Source organism: Psammomys obesus, unplaced genomic scaffold, assembly GCF_907164565.1.
Source record: "Psammomys obesus unplaced genomic scaffold, mPsaObe1.curated_primary_1811, whole genome shotgun sequence".
Taxonomy (NCBI): domain Eukaryota; kingdom Metazoa; phylum Chordata; class Mammalia; order Rodentia; family Muridae; genus Psammomys; species Psammomys obesus.
Window position 1 is genome coordinate 17,205,467 of NW_026596109.1, and position 27,907 is coordinate 17,233,373.

The 27,907-nt window shown below is 40.9% G+C and overlaps 1 long non-coding RNA gene across 3 annotated transcripts in view; it reads left to right on the forward strand.

Moving 5' to 3' along the window:
* The first annotated feature begins 9,740 nt into the window (after positions 1-9,740).
* The window catches only part of LOC129692454 (uncharacterized), a 102,975-nt gene continuing 84,808 nt past the window's right edge, over positions 9,741-27,907 (forward strand). For all 3 annotated transcript variants that reach the window (XR_008722705.1, XR_008722704.1, XR_008722703.1), the window contains exon 1: positions 9,741-9,907. This is a non-coding gene — a long non-coding RNA (uncharacterized LOC129692454). The remainder of the gene's footprint in view (positions 9,908-27,907) is intronic.

Below are 27,907 nucleotides of genomic sequence, written 5' to 3' on the forward strand. Positions count from 1 at the left end.
TGTCTTGGGCATTGAATCAAGTTAAATTTAAAATGTCCTTATAAAAGTAAAATTAAGATTATGAAAAGTAAACACAGATATGTGCTTATGTGTATATGGGCCATATAGGTGAAGTCTTTTAAAAAGATGTGCTCTTGTGATTTAATTTTACTTATGGTTTGATTCCACAGAATACCCTCAAATAGGCAGCATTGCAGAAATGGAGAAAATATGAGTAGTTTCCAGGTATTAGGGATAAAATTTAACTACAAATGTAATTCATGGGGTTGACGGTTTAGCTCTGTGATTTGATTTTACTAGACTTGCGAGACTTGCTACAGACGTCCCAGAACCCAACAAATGCATAAATAAATAAATAAAGGAGAAGAAAAAAAAAAAGAAAAAAATCCTAGTAGGTTGACTTATATGCCATTACTGACATCAGATTAGTATACAAAAATGCAGCAGAGCAAATAAAACAGAAGGTAAATAAGTTATGTTGTTGAGATCCTGAGCAGCCTCATTAGCTGTGGCTACAGGAGTAAATTAAGTTTTTCAGTCAAACCATCTCTATAGCTGTGGTGCAAGTGGGAACAGCTTCTTCACTCAGGTCTGTTAGGGAGTAATCATACATCTGAATTCTCCACAAGTCTGTCATAATTTCAGTACTATGTGTACCCTTTACTTTGGGCTTAAACTCATGTGGCTCTTCTGTGATCAAGGAATAAAAATATTGAGTTAAAAAAGGGTTAATCTTTTTGCATAGAACCAAAAAGAGCTTTAATGCACAGTTTATAAAGGCTCATTCCTGTTGTGAGCATTAGCCTCTGTGTGGTTAGACATCAATAGCATAGAATTTATGGGAAATCTCTTTTTTTTTTTTTCCCTTCATCACCATCTATTTCGATAAGACTATTGACTGATTGATTTTTAGGAGTGGGGGTAAATGAGGAGACTACCCTTTCTTCACTTTTGACTCCTGTTTTTCTTGGTGCCATAAACTGCATTAACACACCCAGCTTCCAGAGACTGTGAGAGGACAGACTGGTTTTCTGTGATTCTCCCTCCCATCTGTGCATCATCCCCTTCAGTGACCCTTCACATCAATTCCCAGCGACTTTATGGGGCTGGGGTCCTATTTTTCACAAGGGGAAGTGATTTGCTAGATAACATGACAACACATTAACTCATTTGTGGCTAATTCTTAAATCAGATTGCCAAAATAAAAAAATAAAAAAGCAACCTATCGTACTAATGGGTTGGAATGATTCTAACATTTTAAATGCGTGCAATTAAATATGTCCACTGACACTGGAGAGCAGTGAGATGGTGCTTAAGCAAGAGAATTTGTGGAGCACAGTAGAATTTCAGTCACCAAGACACCACAAAAAGAGGTGCAGTACTTGGGCTTTTCCATGCTGTTTGGAAAGTAATGTTCATACAGTTGCCTAAATCAAGCATAAAGCATTTTTACTTCTGTGTACTCATTATGTGAAATTTTAATGTCTAAATAAAATAGAGCATTGTTAAGCTGTTTGCAAATCTTAGGGTCTTCATTGGCTTTTAAATGCTCTGAGGGCAGGGACTATGTCTTCTAACCTTGTTACTACATAGTATCTTGTATACTTACATTTAATCCATTTAATATTTTAATAGTGCATATTTAATGAAGATTAATCTAGTTAACTAGCATATTGGCATTTTCCAAAGCTTAGATATAAACGTAGAATTATACAAAAAGAAGCACAAAACACTAATTGTTATATTTATAGCCTCAGATGCTGATGCACGTTAACATTTAATTAATATCACATTTGACAGCAGTGTCTTAATATGATTTAGGAGGCCATTTGGCAAGTATGCTTTGTATTCATATGTATGAAAAGTCTGCTCTCTATCCATTTCTGAAATAGTGTTGTTTGTTGTGGAGGAATACTAGCTGTACTAAAATGGGCATCCTCATTTAATCTCCAAATGAAAAGTTGATACTGCTTCAACTAGAACAACATACCATCTACACAATTACTCATAACAATGCGCACAAAATTTATGGGTTTATGTGTTCAAATTTAATTCCCAAGAGTATTCCAAGTTATAAAGGGAGGGACCTTACATTTTGTTTTTCATTTTTTATTTTTATAAAAACAAATCCATGTTCCCAAAAGAGAGGGCCAGCAAACTTTCTCTAAGAAACAGGCCAGTCACTGTTTTCAAGCGGCTAGTCCAAATAGGTGCTTCTCCTTGTATGGAGCACTACTCGGGACCATCATTGTGAGGACCAGCCAATATGGACTAGAAAAGGCCGGAGCCATTTGTCCTTGTTTTATTAGGGTTTTCTTGGTGACCTCTTATGCACACTCTAGAGTCTAGGTATGTGCTCTATTTTGTGGTGGAGGATAGTGTCTTGGAGAAGAGCCAACAGGAGCACTACAGGGGTGCTAGAATGCTGGCAGTAGCAAAGAGAGATATTGATAGTAAACTTTGGAGTTGATGGTAACTAGTGCGTAGAGTTGGAACCAAGTTCCCTGATGCCCAAGAAAAAGGAGAGCCATTTGCTCTTCACCCTGTGTAGTGATATTAGTTGGTAATTATCCACTGGCTGGCTGTCAAGGCAATATATGTATAGCAGGTGCCTAAGGACTGGCGCATATGCAAAGGCTGAGAAAGTTATTTTTGATTGGTTACTCATTGCCGTCTCTTTCATACTAAAATGATCGCAGGGGCACTCAGTTTCTACGCCAGATAAAAGGAGAAAGTAGCAATCCATCACTGTTCCATTTAAACCATTCTAAATTGATTATTATCCTTATTGTCCATTTACTCTCCACCCCTCCTAAACCATAACTTCAGGAGTAAAAGTGTTTATATATTTTTGCTGAGTTCAAAGATTTAATGTGCTGAGCAACATAGCACTCAAGGAGCTGACCTGCGATTTTCTGATTGACAGGGAGCATGTTAGTGTACTATTAGCCCTCTTCTACCCAACCTAGCGGAAGCTCCTAACTAAAATCATTCTGTCATGCCTAGAAAATGTTCAGACAAAGAGGAGGGTGTAGAAATTGAGAACTAGTGTCAGGGTGGTTATAATGTTTGGAAAATGAACTTGGTGGAAGGATTATGTAATCTGTCCTCTGGTTAGTCTGTTGAAGGTAAAAGGGCAATGGTGTACCCTTTCATAAGTCTGCTTTAGAAATATCCTAGCCCTATCCACATCTTCTAATTATTGTTGCTACATTTGCTACTGTGCGGTTTGACATTTCATGGAATGACACTGTGCAGCCATCCTTTAGTTCTCTGTCCTAGCGCTTTCACAGAGCTGTGAAAGCCACAGAACATCACTCTCCCACCCCAGGCCTAGCTCTGACACCTGCAAGGCACAAGCTCCTGTTGGGTGAAGAAGCATGTGAGAAAGGATCTCTTGGCAGTGCCCTGTTGGTTCTCAACCCACCAGGCTGATCTGTGTCTTTCATCCTGAACAGGGACTCAGTGCTTGAGCTCCATTCAGCCCCCAAGATCCAAGGCTTTTGGCTTAGTGAAGGGGCATGGCACATAAACAGAAATACAGTATATATAACATCAAAACCACAAAGAGGAGCAATTAGGGAACAAAAAGTCTACCCACTTGTTAGAAGGTGACCATTTTCTACAGTTTTCAAACAGTGTTCTGTGGTGAAGGAGGTCCCTTTGCCATTCAGTAACACCTGCCTTGATCAAGTGAACCATGGGCATCTTTTGCTGGCAGGTCACTCTGAAGTCCAAAGGTGTCCCGTGTTTGCCTGTGTGGATGCAGCAGAAGCACCCTCAGATCTGGGGTAAACCACCGTTGTGCAGCAAGGACCTTGGTTTGCTGAAGGCCCAATTAGCAGGTTTCAGCTTGGCATGTGTGTACTCAGAAACTGCTCGGAGACAGGATGTGTTCAGGATGGTTCGCAGCAAGCCTGCTCTCACCTCTGACCTTTTCACAACTGAAAAATTTGATAAAGAGAATAAAACTCCAAGGATCCTTTCTTTTGTTGTGTACGTTTATGGACTGTCTCCTTCAACTGACAGGAGCACTATTCCTTGAAAAACCAAGCAGATATTTACTGGGACCGGGCATTGCTCTAAGCTCTTTGAAGAGCAAAACACAGACCAGTTGTGAAGAAACATCATTGAAAAGCAGAACTTGTTAGGCAGGCACAAGAAAAACCCTGTGAATCACCAAAACAAGCAGTTCATGTCTGAGCAGAAGGAGTGGGAAAGGAGTCCTGGAGGAGATGGCCGCATGGAGCTTGCAGATGCCTGTGCTAGAAGGAGGGAAGGGTAGGTGCAGGGCATGCTGGGAATGTACCAGATGCCTCAAGGGAAGAAGCATTTGCCTCTTGGACTAGGACATTGCAGGTGGCATTTGAGACAGTGTTTCTGCTTTGTTCGGGCAGAGGAAGTAGGAAGGATATGCTAAGAAAGCCAAGAGACCCAACATCCACCTAGGGGCTCAGAGGAAGAGTCAAGGGGAGGGCTCCCCTCTGTCACTGCTATGGATTTGGCGGCTCTCTGCTGAATCAAAGGAAAAGTCCTAGAGGACATGGAACTCAGTATGGGTGAGTGAGAACATCACCCCACGGCTATGGTCTGGAGAATAAGACATTTCTTCAGCTTTTCTTGGGACATTTTCGGGTCCTGACCTCTGTGTTGCTTTCTAGTGGATGCTGCTGTTTCCTCTGTTGCCACAGGAAGCAGCTGGGCGTCTAAACTACCTGGGAGAACACTTTGAGAATGTTTGTCTTTAGTATCAGGATGATGCAGACTTGATTTGTACTTCTCTTTCTACAAGCTCTTTGTTAAAGTACATGTCACATGAGCCATCAGCAATCATTGTACACTTCCAGGTCTGAGTAAAACAAACTGCAAGGGGGTCTTCGGTGCCATCTAAATTTCATCTACTGGAAGATGGCCCATCTTAGTGCTCAAGAGAGGAGGCACTGGAAAGAGAATGGGTGAGTTCTAACTCTCTGCTGCTTGCTTGTCATAGAACTTGAAACAGTGGGGGCTGGAGAGATGGCTCAGAGCTTAAGAGCACTGGCTACTCTTCCAGAGGTCCTGAGTTCAATTCCCAGCAACCACATGTTGGCTCACAACCATCTCTAATGAGATCTGGTGCTCTCTGCTGGCGTGTAGGTGTATATGCAGACAGAACATTGTATACATAATTAAAGAAATAAACCTTAAAAAAGAAAAATCTGTTTTACTGCTCTGTGTCTCTGTTTCCTTTTCTATGAAATGGGCTAAGACTCTTGGTATTTCATAGAGTCCTCGTGATTACAAGGACTCAGACAAGTGCAAAGGCCGAGAAGAAGTGCAGGGGTACCACACGCACTGCCGGAGCTACTTCAACTGACTTGTTTTTCTGAAGAGAAGGCAGAGGTCTGGAAGGGCAAGCTGATTTGCTCCAGGCATTATTCGCTTTGGTGGCAGGGACAAGCGGGAGTGTGTCTGATGGCCTTCTCTGGTGGTATCTTCCTACTCCTTTTCTCTGCCTTCTCTTGAAGTAGTGAAAATGATTTACTGTTGTTGAAAAGTTTTGAATGAGAGATGGTATACACACATTTACCAAGAGTCTCTGAGAGAGAGGTCACATCAACGAAAGACTATGGAGAGCCTCAGGAGGACATACATGTATAAAACATGTCCTTGCATGCAGATTACAAGCTGCAAAGATCCCTGAGAGCGCTTCACTCTACATCAGTTCCGTTGTCTGTGTTTGCTTTTTATCACCTGCCTGAGGCACATATATCTGTCTCACCTGCAGGTTTGGGTCTCTGGCACACTGAAAATTACACAGGGTTCTCTATGCCTCCAGAAAGAAAGAAATTGTAGACGATTGCCTTGAGAATAGACTTTACCTTTCTTCATGCTTCCATTCCACCCACCTAGCACAACTGATAGGGACTCAGTAAGGGTCACTGATTGACAGAAAACAAAAGAGAGTTCAGCTTGTAACAGTGAAGAAAATTCTGCTGCTGGCAGCCTGTTGGTGCACTGGCATTTATCTGCCGGATGTTTAGTCAGCTGAGGTGAGGGATGTTGGGAGGTTGGGAATACACGGAACAGCAGGGGGCAACACGGAAGAGCCTGTATCCAGGCTCCTGGGAGGGACAATGAATTCTGCCTCAGACAGGATGTGAGAACTCTGCACACCCCGGCAAGGGACTCCAGTGAGAGCTTTTCCCTTCTAACCTGGCAGAGGCTAAAGACAGCAAGTAGCCAGGGTTTCAAGACCTGAAGGAGGCTGTGCTCATCCATGCCACGGCAGGGAAGGAAGGTGTTGGAGGGGGCAGAGATGTCAGCTGCAGGAGAATGGGGGCTATCATGCACATTTGTGGATACTTGGCTTCGCCGGGTAACATCTTGCTCTTTAATGGTAAAATCATAACTGAGATTATACTCTCTGCCTCTCTGTGTGTGTGGTGTGTGTGTGTGTGTGCACGCGTGTGCATGCCTGTGCATACCTGTATATACATTTACACATGAGTGCGCAAGAAGCTCTTCCCCCTCTGCTTTGTGTTTCTGCACCTTAATAATTAAATGCCTTTTCTTGAATACTCTGACTTTTAATAAATAATAGTTAAAAAAAAAACCCTGATACTTGAATCTCTAAAACCAAAGCCTCTTTACAAGGGAAAACAAGCTGTTGTCATTTTTTAAGTTTAAGTTTTACTATTAAAAATTCATCAGTGTGTGAACTCCTACCACCTGGGAACCACCCGTGAAAGTGCCTGTTTTGAACCTCTTTGAGTAAGACGTGGAGCCGTGGCATTTGACACTCTGTTCAGAGACTCAAAGCTGTAATACAGTCTTCAAGGAACTTCTGAGTCTGAAGTTTAAAGTGCAAAGTAGGACTTTGGTGCTGGCCACAGCCTGGGGAGGAATGGGGAGAGAATGTATGTGTGTATGTCTCTGTGCTGTGTGTCTGTGTGTTATACCTGAATCTAGCAAGTCATCTGTCTATATGCTTGTCTGTCTGTCCCTAGGATCTGTGTACTTCACCATTGTACCACTGTGCCTCCTAATAGCACAAGCTTTCCATAAAAGAAATGATGTCTCCTTATGTGTTTTAGCAACCTGTGAGCTTATTTATGGTCAGAGAAGACACGAGGTCAGGTAACAATTGGCAGAGAAATGTGGTATGGAAACTGCTTCTTTGGATATAGAGGCTAGGTGACGTGCAAGACAAGTTCCCCTCTCCAGTGGGAAAGCAGCAGCGTAGTCTGTGGCTGAGTAAACATGGGAAGGGCTCTACATGTTTCACACAAACCACAGTTCTGGGTCAAAACAAGGTAAAACACCAGGAGGGAGACAAATTGGTACCGAGAAAACACACATTTTTCTGAAAAGGTAAGAAAATATTTAGCAAAGGGAACGGTGCTGGCCCATTTTAGAGGTAGGTATGAATCGATATATTACTATGAAAGTCACTGCCCAGTGTGCTTTACTGCCAAAACCCCTCGCAGGTGTTAGAAACATATTCACTATTCACGGTGCTTCTGAATCAGCGGCGTAGTTAAGCTGAGGCTGGGAGAGCTGCACTTGGTGCGTTTGCTAGAATCATCATGTGCCAGCCCCAGGTTTTCTTCCCAAGTCAGCTCAGTTTGGCCCTGGTAGTGCTCCACGCCTGAGGACATCACCTCACCTTGAGAAACTGGGCACTGAACACTCATCATTCACTTGGCACCAGAGCCTGGTGCCCTAACCATGCTGCTTCTCTATCAGTTTCTGGAACTACTCAATCACTCCCAGGTTCCAGAGGAGACAGCCTTGTGTGTGTCCATGGAAATCTGAGGGATCACAGGCCAGAACTATTTCTGCCACAAAAAGAGGAAAACATCCCACAGTATTCAAGAAGGTGATGTTCCCAAGGATCTCCCTCACAAAACCCCAGGGATGCTGTTGGATATATTTAGCTTTTAGGTAAATATGCCAACCAGGCATCTTTATGAACTGGATGAGGGCAGATTTGCCCTATTGACTTCAAAACCTCAATATGAGGTGCAGTATTGCATAACAGGGTGGGAGTGATGGAGTGCAGATTGGAGATCCTTAAGGAAGGTGGGAAAGTATGCAGAAAGGGAACATAGTTGTCTTAAAGTTTACCTTCCTTAGTAGAAGAAAATGAGAAGCAGGATAGGAGCCTACCATAGAGGGTCTCTGAAAGACTCCACATAGCAGTGTATCAAAACAGATGCTGAGACTCACAATCAAACTTTGGGCAGAGTGCAGGGAATCATATGAGAGAAGAGAGTTAGTAAGACCTGGAGAGAACAGGAGCTCCACAAGGACCAAATATATTTGGGCACAGGGGCTTGTCTGAGACTTATTCTCCAACCAGGGACTATGCATGGATATAACCTAGAACCCCTGCTCGGACATAGCCCATGGCAGCTCAGTATCCAAGTGGCTTCCCTAGTAAGGGGAACAGGGACTGTCTCTGGCATGAACTCTATGGCTAGCTCTTTGACCTCCCCAGCCCTCTGTGGGAGGAGCAGCTTAGCTAGACCATGGAGGAGGACATTGCAGCCAGTCCTGGTGAGACCTGATAAGCTTGGGTCAGATGGAAGGAGAGGAGGACCTCCCCTATAAGTGGACTTAGAAAGGGGCAAGGAGAAGATGAGGGAGGGAGGGTGAGATTGGAAGGAAATGAGGAAGGGGGCTACAGCTGAGACACAAAGTAAATAAACTGTAATTAATATAAAAATAAAAAAATTATATCAAAAATGTTTACCTTCCTTGAGGCCATCTCACTTCCTCAAGCCCCAAATCTCACATCAATGACGTCAAATGACCCTGGGCAGAGAACACACTGCTGCTGTGTCTCTGGTGTATAACTGAGCAAAGAGCTTTTCTTTTCCAAATCAGTCACTGCTGACAACTAGCCTTGAGTGACGCTAGCCTTCCTCTTTCTTCCTTCACTGGGTAATTTTTAACCAGGTAACATACTAGGTGGTAACATTTGCCTAGTTGGATCTTATCCAGCTTTCTAAATGTCACACCCAGCACCTACATCCTTTACTATGCAACTCTATGGGCCTTGAAGACTCAAGACTTGCTTCTAAAATGACATCTTCGGGTGTGGCCATGATTAGCTTTTTGTTTTTCCCTTAGCTATGACTACCTGTGGCAATAGTTAGTTGTTGGTCACTGATAGTAGGAAGGAGAGGAGTTTGGGGGCCTGGAGTATGATGATACCAAAATGTTTTGCTTTTGAGAGTGATAATTACAAAGACTTTACAGAACTATAGAAGGGAACAAGAGAAAGTTAAATGAGAAAAGGAAAGATTTCCAAGATTACTATCAAGGACAACTATGCAAGAAGTCCTAATAAAAAACATATTCTTTAAGAAGTCAATGATTTTGCAGATGAGAGTGATTTAAAGCACTGTGATTAAAAGCTTCTATTTTATGAGTTTCAGATAACTGAGGTGAACTTCCCAGAGCACTGATATATAACTATGTGCATGATACTAGTCTTCTTAGGTACAGTGCGTTCATTGAATTGGTTCAGATGCACCATAGCACAGAGAAAAACATGGAGCTATTCCTAAGTGAACTAAATTATAACCCACTCTTTTAAAGGGTGAGCATCCCTAAGAGAGAGTTGCTGTTTACTGGGAATAGCCACAGCTGGGAGAGGGGAAAGCCACACACAGAGCACGTGAAGTCTGTTTGGCAAGGCAGAGTAGCTGAGTCAGGGAGTTGAGGACACATGGGCCAAGACAGAGGCAGAACTGATGAAGCACTCTAGTCTGGCAGCCTTGGAAGGTGCATCTCAGGCTTTCCTAGCAGGTTTCTGAGCAGAGAGACAACTTCAGATGAAGATATGGAGAGATCAAGGACAAGCCTGATCACTGGAGAAAGAGGCTTAGGGGAAAATCATGAGCTCTCAACTCACCAGGTGAGCCTGAGAAAATGGGCAGCAGCAATGTTTGCCCTCTCTCCAGATGAAGGGAGAGTGTGCTCTCAGATCTCTGGATGCTTCTTAGATGGTCCCTTTCCACTAAGACTTTGGATCAAGAGCCCATTTCCGGTGACCCTGGGCCTGTCTCCTAGAAGGAGCAGTAACGTAGCATGGCCGGGGACCTGGAAATATTCTTTTAGATGGTTGAGAAATGACAAACACATTCTATCTGACATTTGTCTCCACTTTTGGAATCTATGGAAATCATTTATCTGAGATTTTAGTTAAAATATATAGAACTTTCACCTAAAAGTGGCTTTTCATATAAGAGGGGCAAGATGTTTCGAGATTTAAGTCTGAGAAAACACCCCTTTCCCAATTATTTTAAAGAATGATTTTCTTTAAGAATTAAGAAGAGACCAGAGAAAACTCTTTTAATCTGATTTATTCTTAGTTCACCAGGGGGGGGAAATATCAGTGTTTAAAAAAGAAGAACGGGGCTCCCAATAGAGAAAGAAAGCTTATATTTCTGAGCCTTAACATACCCTTAGGAAAATGACTACAGCATGGAATATCATGAACATCAAATTAACAGAGGAGGAAAAACTGGTATCCCTGTAACTTTCTTCCATGATTTTTTTCTATTCTTTTTTTCAAAAGATAGAAAACCTTCCATGCATTGGGTTTTCCAAATTGATTGCAAGGACATTTTATGTTAATGTCTGTTAGCTTCAGAAGGGACATTTGGCTTCCTACTCTGAATTTTAGGCATGAGGAATCATGATTGCAGTGTCATACTTATGTGTCTAATGAAAGCAGAGAAGATTGAACATTAAAAGCTGAAGGTCATCCATACAGTTGTCCCAATAGCAATCTGTGTACCTTTAACCCTGAGGAGAAAAAGTAATTACCCTTTGGCTTCTGGTGACCTCAACTAACCTTTGGTGAAGGGCCAGAGAAAATAAAAGCTGACCATCAGCCTGCCCTGGCTGCCCTGGGCTTAACCTGCTGTGTGAGTGAGCAACAACCCAACAATAGGAGGAGAGGGTGTTGCCATGGAAATAGCCCTGGATGAAGGAGTAAAATTCAGAAATTTATCACAATTAATTGTTTTATTAGAGGCCTCCCATCTTTTGGATCATTCCCTGGGCATGTAAAGAGAGGTTGTGCTCTCATTTAGATCTTAAACAAAACAAAACAAAAAAATCTGCTTGAATAAACAAGACAGCCCATACAGTAAAACCATTTGAGACTGTGGCCAGAATTGGACAGCTCTGTGAGAGATCTATATATTCCCATAATCTATAAAGATGCAAATGTGAAGAGCCAGGACATGGACCAAGGAAGCCCATTCCAGCAGGCGCGCCAGCTGAGGTGTGGCTTCAGCATCTGTCTTTTTAGCTTTTCAGGAGAGTGTTTCTGTGCCTTTGTGGCTTGGCAAGATCTGGATATCCAGGTGGTCATGCTTTAAGAGTGTGACAGTGAGCAGATATGGATCGCAGCATGCCTTTGTTTAGCTTTTCTGCTAAATGGGGTGCAAGCTCTGTGTGGTTTGAGTGAACCAGGTTAGATTTGAAAATAGAAATTTGCCATCCAGTTATGCTCAGATTGAACTGGCTAATTCAAGATGTTCTGCCTGCTCCAAGCTAATTGGAGAGAAAACAACAAAAACAACAAGAAAAGAAATGGAATGAGCAAGAAACAGTTCTTTCCTGGGAAGCTTGCTAGTTACCTCTCATGTCTGAGCAATTTATCTCTTCTTTAGAGCTAATACTGTTTTTGTTTTTAACATTAGAATGCCTTCAGCCTTATTTCTGATGCAGCCATGAAATTAGACTTAAAATTACAACTTCTAAAGTCAGTTTCTTCATTCATTCCTATTAAATGGAATAACTGATTATTAAGACAGAGGAACCAGATAATGGCTTATCTTGTTTTCCTGGGTGTTAGAATAATCAAACAAAACTCATTTCTTATACTTGCTAAATAGCTATTTATCTAATTGGTTTCAAAATAATTTGTGGTATTAAAACAAAGCAGGCAGCTAAGCTCAGGATATTGATTTTTCTCGTTAATGGGCATCTCATCAGTGAAATTTTAACCAAGGATAAAGGCAAATAAAGCATAGTAGGTGTTTGCTGAAGACCCTTGCTTACGGAAATATTTGCTTTTGTGCCACAGGATAAGATGCTGAGTTTCACTTGTGAGTCTCGAGGCTAGATGTTTATAGGAAATTAATCTTATGTTGGGGGAAAGAAGGACTAGCTTTCATTAGAATGCAGAAAAGTTGTCTAAAAAGCATACAAACTTTTAGCCAATCTGACTTTCATTGAGACCCTGTTAGCTGTGAGGAAATCCAGTTCTTGGGCTGCTTAGCGATCTGTAGTTAGTACTTGTGTGTTCTTCCTATTGTGAGGGCGGCATTCTGTCTGCTTATTCTACCCCTGTGTCTATAGGGCCCATTTCAAAGGACAGTCTAGATCTGGCTGGACTCATTAAGCACTCTGCCACCATTGGCAGGCTCTCTGACTTTCTCTCCGTGACAGATGACAGTTTTCCATAAGTGGCAGTAACACATCTCTGTTAAACTGGACATGCTTTCCTTCCATTTCAGCACCACCTTGCTGGTAAGGGTTCTTGTAAATTTCCGGTTAGTTTTCTGGTAAGTACCTACCTGCTGGTGGCGTGCTGAGAATACTTCTTCCTGCTGAGGCTCCATGGCGGTGAGCGTCACAGAGTCCATTCCATTTGGACTGTCTCCGGGTCTTCTCATTACCAGCCCTCACCCAGGCGGCAAGGCTGAGGCCAAAGACTCAAAAGGAAAGTCAGTGGCGGGTCCTGTTGTTTTTACCTGTTTGGGGCAAGAGAAGTGGCAGCTATGATGATGAAGTTCAGTAGTAAAATGCTCTTAGGGCAGGCTCACTTCTGCTGGCCTCAGGAAGCCGTCATGATTCTAACTACCGAAAGATAGTCTGTGTGCTTACTCCTGTACTATGGGTTTGTTGTTGTTGTTCCAAATTTTACTTGGAGGAGAGAAATTAGATGTACTTACTTAGTTTGAATAGATATCTTCTCCAAAGAATTTCATAAGTAGGGTAGATCATTTATAATAATAAAGTTAAAACTTAAATATCTTCAGTGACATCTGCAAAATGGTATTAAATATTAACAGTCACTTAAAAGGTTAGGACCTGTCTTCACTGAAAATAGTTCTTACAGCTCTCTAAATATCTGCTCTTTATTTCCAATCCTGTGTCCTATGCATGCAAACCCAGCTACTAGCTAAACATACATCTCTGCAGTATAAACAGGAATACATATTATTACATGTATAAGTCAAAGAAAAATTAGTTAATAATATACATGTAGAAAATCACTAAAATTGTCATCTAATATACTGTGAATGTATATATTTAAAATAGCATGGGATTTTAATATTAGAATTAAAGATAATTTGTATCATTTAAGTATACCTAATTTTAAATTAATGATATTTTATCAAGAGAGTTTATATTAATATATTTGTCAACTAAAGACATCGTCTTTCCAGAGAGTAAATGCTAACAATACTGACTCGAAATTAAGCAAGTCTTAACAACATGATGTTATTCTGATACATTTGCTGTCTGAAATTCCTTCCTGTGTATTTTGTGTGGAGCGGCGAACCACATACAGAATACAGGATACTGTATAAGACTACCCAACTTTGACAGTAGTACTATGTCTGAGTTAAAGGACATAAAAGCAGTAACATTTATTTATTATCAATTTCCTTCTGAGAAGGGCACAAGCCAGCCTTTCCATGGACTGATGAAAACAGAGTTCTGCCAAGCTTCTTACATTTTCACATACAATATAAAAAGAGAACAACCCAGAAAAATGAATGTAGATTTATGTAAATACAACTTTATAATAAATATATTCCAAACAAATGACCAAATCTGCCTCTCCTAACATTTTACATGGTTCGTTCTGAGTTTGATGCAGAAAGTAGGAGTTGGGAAAAATTATTTTTTCATTTAAAAATACATTTTCAGTAGTACCTTAAAGCAGAAAATGAACCTGGCGTAAAGTCGAAACTGAATTCAGCATACAATAGGACACATCCCCAGCTGTGAGGTAGGGCCTCCCGCTGCCAGCTCCAAACTACACTTCATAGCTCAGCTCTCAGCGAGGGGATCAGCCCTCTAAAAGTTACCTTGAGAATTAAATACCTTTAAGTGCCGTAGCTCCCTGGATTTCCAGTTAACCAAACTATATTTCCAGCAGGAATTCATGAGGTATAGAGTAGTTTTCCTGTGCAAGCCCTTGTGCAAGCCCTTGCCGCTGGTCTCCTCAGGAACCGGTGCTGTGTGTGTGTGTGTGTGTGTGTGTGTGTGTGTGTGTGTGTAAAATCCTGTTGATGACCTGACTCTCTGTCAACTAGTGCTTGTCAACCCATCACTGGCCTTACGTAGGGTGGAGATGACTGGACGGCAGAAGGGCTGCAGGCCACGCATCATTCCCCCTTCTCGGCGCACCTTCATGTGAACATGGCATCAGGACTCTGAGGCAAGGAGGGGAAAGCTGAGCCATCATATATTCCACAAATTGCAGGCTTTCCCATGCTCTGCAGAGCCGGAGATGGGCATTATTGCTGCAGCAGGGAGGAAAAAAGAGAGAGAGAAAATCTGGCCATACTTTAAAAATAATCTCTGCAGCTGAGCTTGCCTCACCTTCCTCTCCCTTTCTCTCTCTTTCCGTCTCTTCTCCTCTCTTTCTCTTGCTCTCTGTACGAGGCCCCAGCTGATTCAGGCTGCAACCATCCATACATAAATCATTCCCCTTATTCTATTGGTTACATGGTACATGGCAAGTATTGATTTTTTCCGCTGCCTCATTGCTGGAGAACACTTGGTTTTTGTGAGACAGAAAAAAGAAAAAAACAAACCAAACAAAAAAATATCCTCACCATAGTTTTGTCTGAGTCAAATAATAACCAAGCATTTTTTGTGCTATGCTAATGATAAGGCACATTTTTTGAGATATTTTACCCTCTATGTGAGTATTTTAAATAGATCTTGTCTCAAAATATAAACAATTTTGTTATAAAGGACCGTGGGTTCAGGAAGTAGGATGTCACATAAAGAGGGATGGTTTCTATTTGCATGTCCAGGACGCTCTGTGCTGGTCATTACTAACTCTAGGAATAGAAGAAAGTTTTGTTAAAAAGCATCAGGTTCAAACAGGAATAAAGAAGTGAAAATAATGTAATCTGGGCAAAAAAGATATATGTGATAGAATAAAAAAAGAGCTATTTACATAGCTCTTTACATCCTGTGTGACAGTAAAATGTGCAATTTTGCCTTATTTATGTTAATTATATTTTAGATCACTGTGAGAATAGTGTGTCTTGTGATACTCTAGAAATAGCTTAGATGTGAGCATATCTTAATGTAGGTATCTGACACTTAGATATCAGAGAAAAAATCCTCATCATTAATGCACACAGAAGTCGATATATTTTTGTCTTAATCAGCAAATCACTTCAAAAGTGACAATGATTCTTGGACATTGACCAAGACAGTTTTACTTCTAAAATCTCAAAATTTACTTCCTTAATGAGGTAATGCTTTCCAAATGCTTTCCCTCCCCCAAGATACAAGGACATTGCCATAAGGTCACAGTGCGAATCTAAGAACTGTATAAGCTCACTTTTAATTTTATGAGTTCATATTAAATTTGCTATTAATTTAGCAAAGGGTGAAATTTGGAGAATAAAATAAATTGGCACAATAGACAGGTAACAGAGCACTTTCTTTGGGGTTCTGTTGGCACCGCTAACTAACAAGTTAACAATGCATACATGGCAGGTGAGACCAGTGGGTACTTAATCTATGTCACTTTGCACCCAAACAGAATCCAGTAAATCAGTCACAGACTCAGAATTCAGGCTGGGATTTGCCTCATAAAGCTCTGCTGGTTTTTTTTTTTTTTTAATTTTTTTTTTTCTTTTTAAAATTTATTTATTTTTATGAATTACAGTTTATTCATTATCCCCGCCATAGCCCCCTCCCCCTTCCCTCCCAATCCTACCCTCCCTTCCTCATCTTCTCCATGCCCCTCCCCAAGTCCACTGATGGGGAGGTCCTCCTCCCCTTTACTTTAACCCTAGACTATCAGGTCTCATCAGGACAGGCTGCATTGTTTTCCTCTGTGGCCTGGTAAGGCTGCTTTCCCACCAGGGGGAGGTGATCAAAGAGCAGGCCACTGAGTTCATGTCAGCCCCTGTTCCCAATTACTAGGGTACCCACTTGGGCACTGAGTTGCCATGGACTATATCTGTGCGGGGGTTCTAGGTTATCTTCATATATGGTCCTTGGTTGGAGTATCAGTCTCAGAAAAGACCCCTGGGCCCAGATTTTTTTTTCTCTCCTTGTGGAGCTCCTGTCCCCTCCAGGTCTTTCTACCCCCTTCCCCCCTCCTTTCATAAGATTCCCTGCACTCTGCCCAAAGTTTGGCTATGAGTGTCAGCCTCTGCTTTGATACCCTGCTGGGTAGAGACTTTCAGAAGCCCCCTGTGGCAGGCTCCTGTCCTGTTCCCTGTTTTCTACCTCTTCCTGTGTCTGTCCCATTTGCCTTTCTGTGTGAGGATTGATCATCTTACCTAGCTGGGGGATTTGTTTTATGATATGGGTCTGTCCGTTACCTTGTGTTCCTTGGTCTTGAATCCAAGTCCCTGATGAAGTCTGGTCAACAGAAGAGTCTAGGAAGTGGGCTGTGGGAGAATTTGTGCAGTGTGATGTGGAGGTCCAGACACTTGTGATGCCTTTCATCTTCTCATATACATTCCGGTTGTTGAAGGATGCCAGGCATCCTTGTGTATGGGAAACTGGTGGTGTATGTAAATGCATTTCAAGGAATGCCCTATGAATTTTAGGATGTTGAGAGGCACTGGGAGCCTGCATAGACTTTTGCCCAAATGAATGCTTTGTTCTTTGTTCATTTCAGCTTGGGGTTTCATCCTAATTGTCTATTTCCTCTGTGATCTCATATCTGTGTACTGGGGTGATAAGATTGCTTTCTGCTTTACCTTTAGACAGTGAAAAACTTCATAAAGGATGGTGAGCATTTTAGGTTTAAAAGGAAACAGAAAATGGGCTCTGTGCCCATTGACCTCTCCCACCACAATGGCCTCTGGGTAAACACACAGGTGGAGGAGCTACTGGCAAGGCAAAGGCCTTCAGTGGGCTGCTGTGTGTTTCTTCTTCAGAACTTTCGTGTCTAGAGAAATCACATAAGTACACCTCTACATTACAAGTAATGAATGCCACAAGTGACCTTTGTTTGATGTTTGTCTCCATATAACATTTGTTCCAGAAAAGATTTAAAGTGGTTACCACAGAGCCTTGGGCACAGGGTACCCTTGACAGATCTTTGTTATTTTAAGTGTGATGAAATAATGGCCCCAAAGAAGAGAAAACTGTACTCAAAGCTATGAGCTTTTGTGCACAAAGGTTGTCATTTGCACATTCTCACATTTTGCTACCAAGCAACATTACTTTATATCCACTTTAAAGACTGAAGAAACTGAGGCTCAGCTAGGTAAGATATATTGTCAGACAATGCTTAGCTAATTGGTGGTACACTTGAATTTCAGACCCTCTTGGTGTGGTTCAGCAGAGGCAATCTACCAGAAGCTTTATACTGCAACAAGAGTGAGACAGGACACCTGCCTGTGCTTCCTCTGCAGCACTCATAATTTTCTACTGACTAACAAACCATGGCTCATTACAAAAACAATTTCTATTTTGTATTTCATAAGAAAGATTTTCCATTGGAATAAAATATTTTTTTGAGAAATCCTTTGAGCATGAGTGTCATTTTCAGAAGGAAAATAAGTATCTGCTTGCTAAATTATTTGTGGTGTTTACTTCACCTGGGGCTCACCCATGGGGGACCCCAAGCAGATCTTTCTGCTTCTCCTCTGTGACTAACACAAAAGCTACATAGTATTATTAGACAGAACACCCTGAGAGTTAGCAGCAGAAATTTACATCCTGACCTGGCATATGCTATGTTCCCTCCCTCCCTCCACTTGGCCCCCTATATTCTTCCCCTGGTCTACTGATAGGGGAGGTCCTCCTACCATGTGACCCTAGCCTATCAGGTCTCATCAGGACTATCTGTGGCCTAGTTAGGCCACCCCATCAGGGGGAGGTGACCAAAAAGCCAGTCACTAGACTCCATGTCAGAGAGAGCCCCTGCTCCCCTTATTAGCAAACCTACATGGAGACCGAACTGCTTATGGGCTACATCTGAGCAGGGGGTCTATGTCCTTGCCATGCATGGTCCTTGGTTGATTTTGTCAGTCTCCACAGGACCCTCTGTGCCCAGATTTTTGACTCTGTTGGTCTCCTTGTGGAGCTCCTGTCTCCTATAGGCCTTTCTATCGCCCCTCTTCCATAAGTTTCCCTGCACACTGCTCAAAGTTTGGCTATGAGTCTCAGCATTTTCTGAGATACCCTGGTGGGCAGAGTCTTCCAGGGTAAAGCCCCTGTGAAAAGCTCTTGTCCTGTTCCCTGTCTTCTCTTACTTCTGATATCTATCCTGTTTGACCTTCTAAATGATGCTTAAGTCTCTTCCCTGGGCATATATCTGAAAGATGATCAACCATTCAACAAGGACATTTGCTCAACTATGTTCATAGCAGCTTTATTCATAATAGCCAGAATCTGGAAACAACCTGAATGTCCCCCAACTGAAGAATGGATAGATAAATTGTGGTACATTTACACATGGGACTACCTCTCAGCAATTAAAAACAAGGAAATCATGAAATTTGTGGGCACATGGATGGAACTAGAAAAGATCATCCTGCGTGAGGCAACCCAGAAGCAGAAAGACACACATGGTATATACTCACGTATATGTTGCCTACTTTTTGTCCACGTTCCTCTGGCAGGGCTACCTCGCCAGACCACAGGGGAAGAGGATGTGCTCTGTCCAGGTGCGACTTGATGTGCTGAGGTGGGGGGCTGTTCCCCATCTCTGAGGAGGAGGGGATGTGGCCAGGGGAAGCAGGGAGGGAAGGTAGGACTGGGAGTAGAGAAGGGAGGGGGCTACAACCGGGATGTAAAATGGATAAGTAAATTTTTTTTTTTTTTAAAGAGCTTAGGTTTCGATTCTCTGTTTCCTAATTATTCTGTGATTTCTCATGTCTTCATTCAGGTTTTACAAAACTGAACTTTAACCCACAAATCTGTATGATATTCATGAAAGTATAAAACTGAAGCGTTTTAAAACATGCTAGATTTGATTGCCTGGTAGGGATCGTAAGCTTCCTGGTTATGGTCTTTGTTATCATCTAATTTGGCTGCAGTATTAGAATTTTTCTTAATGCAAGGCTAAAGATATCTATACTACTAGGTAAAAATCTAATATCTTCATAGATTAATGTTAGCAAATAATTTAACTTCAAAGATCAAATATAAAATAATAGTTAAAAGAAACTTTTTTTGTAGATTTAGATCAGATTTTGGAACTTCTTTTGACTATATACCATAATTAATACATTTTACATTTCACATTTAGGTATTATAATAAGATTGATACTTTTTTGCAAAAGAATGTTTACCTTAATTCTGCAGTGTTGAAGTTAACATAGGTACACTTTAAAGTAATTCTGACTGTTGAGAACTAAAAGATTTGTCTTTTAATGCTTTCAATGATTTATATAATCAGTTTGAATGGCTTCTGTCCCAACTTCTGTGATTTATGTGAAGGGAAAATTCCACATTTTTATTTTCCTGAACTTAAGCACCCCCTCAAGGCTTAGACCAAACCTCAGTAGAAATTTGCCAATACACACACACACACACAAATCTGTACCATCATCAATTCTCAGGCCAAGCAATATGCATTAAGGGTATGGTAGATTTATAGGTTTGAGGATTATCATCTCCCTTATGCCTAATCATTATTTAGTTAAGAAAACAAATCTGCAAGCTATGTGGCTTCCAAAACCACAGGACAGCTTCATCTTACTTCAGAAGCTGAGCTCCTTCTCCCCCATTCTTTCTTTCCTCTGGAGAACTCGAACATCTTTCTCTTTGAGCAGTTTTTCATCACTTCAATTGCAGCTTCATTTTATTCTTCTCTGAGCATTAGATTATGTGTGAAAACTTACTGTCAAGTGATGCTAAAACGTACCACTAAATAAGGTAAAATAACACTGGGATTCAATAAACCAAGGCCAAGTGCTTTGGGCTAGACAAAGACCTAAAATAGAGAGGAGATGGTAAGCCACACAATATTATACTATGTTCCCTAGTTCTTTGTTATTTAAAGTGGAAAGAGAGCCTGTTTCTGAGATGTGTGACCTCTGTATCTTCATGTCATGGAATCCAGACATTAGATCCTGAAGGTCCAGCAGTGTCCAGAACCCCAGCTAGCGCTGAAAGCTATGAAGCCAGCCATCTGCATTACAGCTCCTCATTCATTCATGTTTAGAAATCCAAGAGGATGGAATTCATGGCCTCCTCTTTCCTTCATCTAGGCTTTGTCAGTACCGGTTCTGAGAAGTAGAAAGATGAAAACAGCATTTCCCAGATCAACATTACCCACTGTGGAACCCTGGGTGTGCTCCAGAAAAGTTATCCACATTCTTAAACCAGGTCTGCCTGAAGACTTGGTTCTTCAGGTTCAAATTCTAAGTCAAAATCCTCTTTTCCAAGGTTCCAGAAACTTCTAACAGTGAACCTTCATATATTTGTCTTGATTGTTTCAGACAAAAATTTATTTTTTCCTGACAATTTAAAAAAAATTTTTTTTCTCAATGATTCCAGAGATGCGAGTCATCTTCATGATACACCAACCATAAGCCACTGATTTTCAGCTGAATTAGTGTCTGATCTTCTTTGGGTTGTCAATTTCAGGTCTCTCTATAGAGTGACAGCCCCCACGTCTGCTGAAGTTCATTTGGTTCTTTTCTTCCGATCTGAGTTGTTCTTTTACCCTGTCCTGTGAATACAGTCTCCTATGCCGCCCACCTCCAGGAAAATGGCCTCATTCGTTTGCCACACAGGCCTATCCTTTCAAGTTTCTCTACTGTGTTCTGAATAGGATTGAAAACTTAAGAGAGATAGCAACCTAGATAGGTTCAATATGTTGAATAAGATGTATTAGGTAGAGACTGATACAAAAAAAGAGAGTGTACACCTAAAATTCACAGACTACCTCCAAGATCTTAACTTGCAGACATAGAAATTGCTTTTATTTTTATAAAAACTCTGTCTTGAATTTGGGGTGTCCTTTCCTTGCCTTTCATCTCCTGGTATACTTGGAATTAAGACACTGGCTGAAACTGACAACAATGTAAAGATCCCAATGTTTCAATGTGATCTTTGTCATTATCATTATCAATCATTATCATAAGAACTTAGAATAGACCCTCGCTTATGAAACAAGATAATAGCCACAGCCTCTTAGTCATCTAGAGACAGTCAGTTCCTAATAGGAACTTAAATACCATACATGACTTTCCTAGATCCAGAGAACCACAGACGGGGCCAAAGCAGAGGCTTTCGACATATGGTGGCCTGATTTTGGAAAACAACAACAACAAACTGCTGCTGTTTAGCAGTTCTCAGGGGTTTCAAGAGACAAGACTATATCCTCTACCTTCAAGTGTAGAAATGCTGTTTTAAAGAGACAGTGTTGCAAGCATTCCTTGATATTAGATTTTAGAGGGAAAATCATTGATTAAAATGATGACTTGAAGTTTAGGAGTGTATGAGTGTGTGAGGTGTGGGGAGGGAACAAGTTAATATAAGATGTGACTTTCTAAGAATCCAAAATACCCGGAATGCAAGCATTTACCTATGTTCTGACTGGGTGTAGAACGTTGCTGTTTACAGTGCTTCTCTTACAGAGAAATAACATGCTATCCCCTAATTGTTAGAAGCTTCTTGGTTGTTTGTGTACCACTAGTGCCAAGAGCCTCACTCTCGCTTACGATCTAATTTTAACTTGTTTGGTATAGGAATTTTCATAGTGCAAGTTCACTGTGTATCCATCAGTCAAATCCATAAACTGCTCATTGCCACCCTACTTCTAGCCCGTACTCATCACTGTGGCTAAAGGTTAAAGAATGCTGATTTCTAACAGTAGATTGTTTTTTTCCTCGCTTTGAAGTTTATATAGCTGTATGATATGACTTTCCTTTTCTTCTCCTTTCCTTCCTTCTTGGCTTTCCTTTCACACCCTTCTTTCCTGAGATAGAATCTTATGTATAGCCCATGTTGGCCTTGAGCTACCAACTGCCTCATCATCCTAAATGCTTTAGTTAGGGCATGTGCTACCAAACCACCTGCTTCTAATTTTTTTTTATTCAGAATTGTGTTTGTAAGACTGATGTGTATTTGTTGTGTGTTTTTGAAAACCATTCATGCTCATAGTAAACTATAATTTTATCCTATAAGTGTACCAGAATTTATGTTTCTGTTGTTGACTAGTTGAGTTATAATCTGTCTTTGGCTCTTATAGCCTATACTGCAATAAACATATGCCCTTTGGTAAAGTTTTGTATGTAGAAGATATTTTTGGTATACTCTTTTCCGAAATTTTTCATTAATTCAATTTCCACTCTTATCAGCATTATGAAAGAGTGTCCCTTTTCCATATTCTTGCCAAAACTCTTTTATTTCCCATTTTAGTCACTTTGATGGGTATATATTAACTAGATGTTGTCGTCTCTCCTAGTGTAGGAATTTTTAAATGAAAGATGTTTTAGAGAGTTGAGGATCATAAGATCCAGAGTAGAAATAACCAAAGCCAACAGTGTCTTCTGGGCATGACAGGACCACTGTGCTGAAAACCCATAGCAGTTGGGTTTGTCTCCAAGAGACCTACTCAAGATCAATGCAGTCAATATTCCATCTTGGAAGGTGAAGGGGCTCATGAGCCCTCACACTAATTGAGGAGAGAAGCTGTTGGCAGTTTATGGCTTCTAGGGGAATGAAAGTCAGTTTTCTGACTTTCCCTGAAGAATGTGGTCCCTGAGAAGTCAACCATGTTCCAGTGAATGGCTAATATTTCCATGTCCTGTCCATAATCTTAGTGGGTTATAAATAAAGAAGATGCAAATTAGAGATGGGTTAGGGTTGGGAAGTCAATCTGGGAGAAGTTTGAATGGGGATGAATATATGATCAAAATACACTGTATGCATGTATGAAATTACCATGTAATTAAATAAAATTTTACACAGTTTTTTTTTTTTTTAAAAAAGAAAGCAGTATTTAAATTCCAGATCAAAGGTACTGGAAAGATGTCTAGGTGGCTAATCGTATTTGTGCTCTTCCAGAAGACCTATGTTCTATTCCTAAAACTCACTTTGGGTGGCTCAGGACAGTCTGCAACTCTAGTTCTAGAGGATCTGTTGCATGTTCACAGAATGCACACACACACACACACACACACACGCACACACACACACACACACACACACTGCAAAGCTTAAGAGATCTAAGTCAAAAGATGTTATTTTTCTTTTAAAAGTGGGGGAAGGGGCACATAGACCACAGATATACTCTTTAGACTTCTAAAGATCTTTAAAACTTGTGTGACATTATCTAAGAGTGGACTAATCTATGACTATAAGCATATGAGTTTAGAGGGCAGTTTGGCACTATGTATATTTAGCAAAACAATATGAGTGCCAATCATGGGTTCTTGGACATATCTCATTAGTCATGCATTTTCTCCTTCAGAGTGGACCTTAAATGCAATCAGAATTTGGTTGGTTACTTCCCTAACATGTGTGATTCTATTACAGATATGGTCCTATCTTGCCATGCTGGTCGTTATTAAGGAGGAAGGGTATGATTACTCATAATGCTTTCCCCACAGCAGCCCATATTGTTCCTTTTATACTCTGAGAGCTAGACATCAGGGAGGAGGAGGACGAAGCTTCCTAGTGAGTTCCAACTAGATATCTCCATGTCCTGTGACCAAAATGTGGGGTTCTTCAGCAATAACATCTGACCACCAAGTTCTGGTGGGTAAAGGCAATAAGCAATGGCAATAAGCTCTTTTATTGTGGCTTCCGGTTTTTCCCCCTGACTCCCCAACCAACTACTTGAGAAATCCCACACCTGGAACTGGGCTTTTTATTTGGCAACCTAGGGCTTTCTGGGAGGAGTGTCATGCCTTGTGCAGACTCCCATTAGATTCTCTTATATAAAAACATACGGTTTCTGTAAGTCTTTCTCAAACACCCTTAGTGTTAATTAGCCCTCCAAACCTACTGGATACTGTTTCAATTGTGTTTAAAATTTGGGTTGACAAGAGAGAAATTTTTTTTTTTATTTAAAAGTTTCAATTTTTGAGAAATTCATGTATGAGAACCATATTTATAACATTTCTATCCCTCTCTCTTCCAACAAGTCAACCAACTCTTAAATTCATGACTTCTTTGTTACTATGTCCATTTAGGCTTGCTCAGATAGCATATGTTTAGGGCTGGGCAATCTATCCAGAATCTCACCTGCTAATCAATAATTAGTAATTGTCATTGTTACAGAAACTAAGAGGTATGATATTCAATAAAAAAAAAAACAAAACATGTCAATTTGTGATCAGCAAGAGTATGTTTTCTCTGGTGCTAAAGTTTTATAATTGGAATTTTGAAAACCCATTATCTTTATATTCACTTTCTCCAAGAAGTATTTATTGATTGTCTGCCATTTTTCAGGACGGAGAATTACGAGGATTAGAAAGGTGAATCACATACATACTCTCCTCTTTATATAGAACAGTAGGGTGGAGGTGTTGCTTAAACAATTATAAAATGTAAAACAGATGGGAGATGCAGGAAGGTGAGATTTTACTGTATTATCAGGGTTTCTTTTTCTTTTTTAAGGGTAAGATAGTGCTAATGACCGTGAATTGATTAGATTCAGGTCAGAAGATCCGGGTGGTGTTTTGGTTCTTGCTATGCATCCCTGGACAGCACACTAAACTGCTCCATGAAGTTGTGGGGACAATAGTATTTTCCCCAATAGTAGCTCATCGTTATTGAAAGACTTCGTAAGATTTTATATGAATAGCGTATGCAAAATAGATCATTTCTTTCAACGAATGATCATTTAGTTTTATAAAGGGGGATTCCTTTATCTGTTTCTAATCCCAATGAGGTGTATCATGGGTCAGTTGAAGGAACAGGGACATTGATTCAACTTAAATTATTTATAGGCCATATATCGTCTCTGTGGAGACTGCACTGAATGTCACTCTCCTCCAGGCCTGGTCAGAGCCTGCCGCTTGACTTTGATGTTGGCTGCCTTTGAAGGCCCATGCTGTGAAGAGGTTGCCCAGAGTGTCTCTTTCCCATCAACTCTGACATTTGTTGTCTTGTTTTCCTTGATCCTCCTCCTGAGTTTCTCCTGTGCTGAGGGTAGCTGACATTGCAGAATGTGACTGGGTTAACGTGGAGAAAGAATCTGCAGCATGGCTCCCAACCTTGACGTACCTTGGAAACATTTCAGGAGTTTTGCAAAGACTTGATTCTCCGGACATTCCCACAGTTTCTGTAGTTTTAGTCTGGATGAGTTAGGATTTGCCACGTCACAGAATTTCTCCACGTGATTCTAATGTACAGGCACTAGTAAGAATCACCTAAACGTAGGTCCTTTAACCATGAAATGAGCCAGAACCATCTGAGGAGCATAAGAAAATGCAGGTTCTGAAGGCTTACTTCCAAAGATGCTGAATGTCAGGGCTGTAAAGTTCTTTCTAAATTCATCTCCTGAGTGTTTTCAGAGCAGGTGAGGTGGAAACTCATTCAGAGGAAGACAATAGTAGTGTTAGAAATAGCTGCTGTCAACATGGTGGTGTTATCAGCAATGTCTTCACACTGACTCTGGAGGCCACTAGATAGAAGAATTTTTCAATGCTGGTAAATATTCTTTTTTCTTTATTCACTCACTAGTTTCTAAAACACCTTAGCTCAAAGTATCATGTTGGACTACAAGGACACAAGGAATGACTCGAACACTGATGTGCTGCTCACTGGGAATGAGGCTGAACATAACTCTACGAGTCATAGCTATTTGAAGGTTCACTTCTGTTTTCAGAGTCACGGATTGAACACAGGGCTTGCATGTACCCTTTCTCATGCAGCCCTGCTCAAAGTCATTTCTAAAGATAGCTGATGATGGGAATATTGTAACTAATACTTTTGGAAATTGCCAAGGAAGATAACACTTTGCAGACTAACATGCTGCCTTTAAAACACCCAACATGAGTTGTTTTCTTCACTCTGAGGTAGAATGATGCCCTTTAAGCCATGTCTGGGCTACGAAGTGCCAGACATGCATTTCTTGCATTTAGAAGTAATATAAAAACGGGAACCCCACAAGGAGAGCAACAGAACCAAAAAATTTGAACACAGGGGTCTTCCCAAAGACTCATACCTCAACCAAGTACCAGGCATAGAGATGGCCTAGGGCCCCTGCGCAGATGTGGTCCATGGCAGTTTAGTGTCTAAGTGGGTTACATGGTGATGGGAGGAGGGACTGCTTCTGGCATAGTCTGGTTTGCCTGCTCTTTGATCACCTCCACCTGAGGGGAGGGCAGCCTTACTGGGCCACGGAGGATGACAGAGGATGACAATGCGGCTACTCCTGGTGTGATCTGGTGGACTGGAATCTGAGGGAAGGGGAGGAGGGCCTTCCCTATTGATGGACTTGGGGAGGGGCATGTGTGAAGGGGAAGGAGGGTGGGACTTGGAGGGGAGGAGGGAAGGGCTATGGGGGGGGATGTAGAGTGGATAAAGTGTAATTAATAAAAAGGAGAGAAAACCAGACACGTGTTTAAACACTGGAGTCATGCCTGACTCACTCTGGTGCATGCTCTTTCATTGGGATAAACCTATACAACTTTGAACATACTTCTCCTTGTTCATACTGTCATTCACTTAATCTTTTGTTTTTATTTAAAATTTCTTACACTGAATGAGAATTCGTTAAGAAAAGTCCCCGACTAGTGATATGTGGCAGAAAGATGAAACAACATAGACTACATTGGCTGAGGAAATTTTTAACAAATTTCAAAATGACATTGAAAATTATGGGGAGGGAATATACCAGACTTTGGTAATATTTATTTGGGAGGAATAAGGTAAAACTGAAGAAGTTTTGAGAAAATCAAAATACGAAAGATTAATTCATTTCTGCTTAAGAGTCTTCAAATAAAAACCCCAAACAGAATAAATATGTTTGTCTTTCTTTTGCTTTAGTCATCATAAACACACCACAGTGGATCCATGCAGATCAGCTACCCCTGCAAGGAGGGAGTTTGCTGGCTTTAACTCGTAAAGAACCTCCATCCAGTAAGGACAGGGATACCTCAGGCAGACCCTTAGCTCTCAAAAGCCATTTCACATTTTTGACCTTGAGTGCAGATGCAAATTGCATACATCCAGAGACCAGTCTTTCTAAAAATGTTTAAGGAGTTATGAGCCTGTATTTTTCTAGTAATGTCTCCACACAGATAATACTTAAATTCACACAGTCCACATGCTTGCATGGCTTATCTGGCAGTAAGGATGAACAAGAAACAGCTTGTTTTCTTACAACTTTTGTTGGTTTGCTTTGGGGCTTCGATAAACTTTTGTTCACTTGATTATCCACTTGTTGACCACCTTTAGTGTTAAGCACCTGTTGTGAGGACAAATGAGGGCCTACAGAACCATATATTTACACTCTTAAGGGCTTTGAATTGTGTTACCTGGCTGTTAGATAGGGAAATATGTTCTTACTTTCACTTTGATAGCTATATAATTGTAATGTCAAAAGGACAATTGGCAAAATAATAAACATAATTAATTTAGTTCATGTCTTGGTATTTTGTTGATAGGCCAGTGGTGGATGGATGAGTAGGAGAACATACTCAGTATTCATCTGTTACATCCTATCTATCTATCTATCTATCTATCTATCTATCTATCTATCTATCTA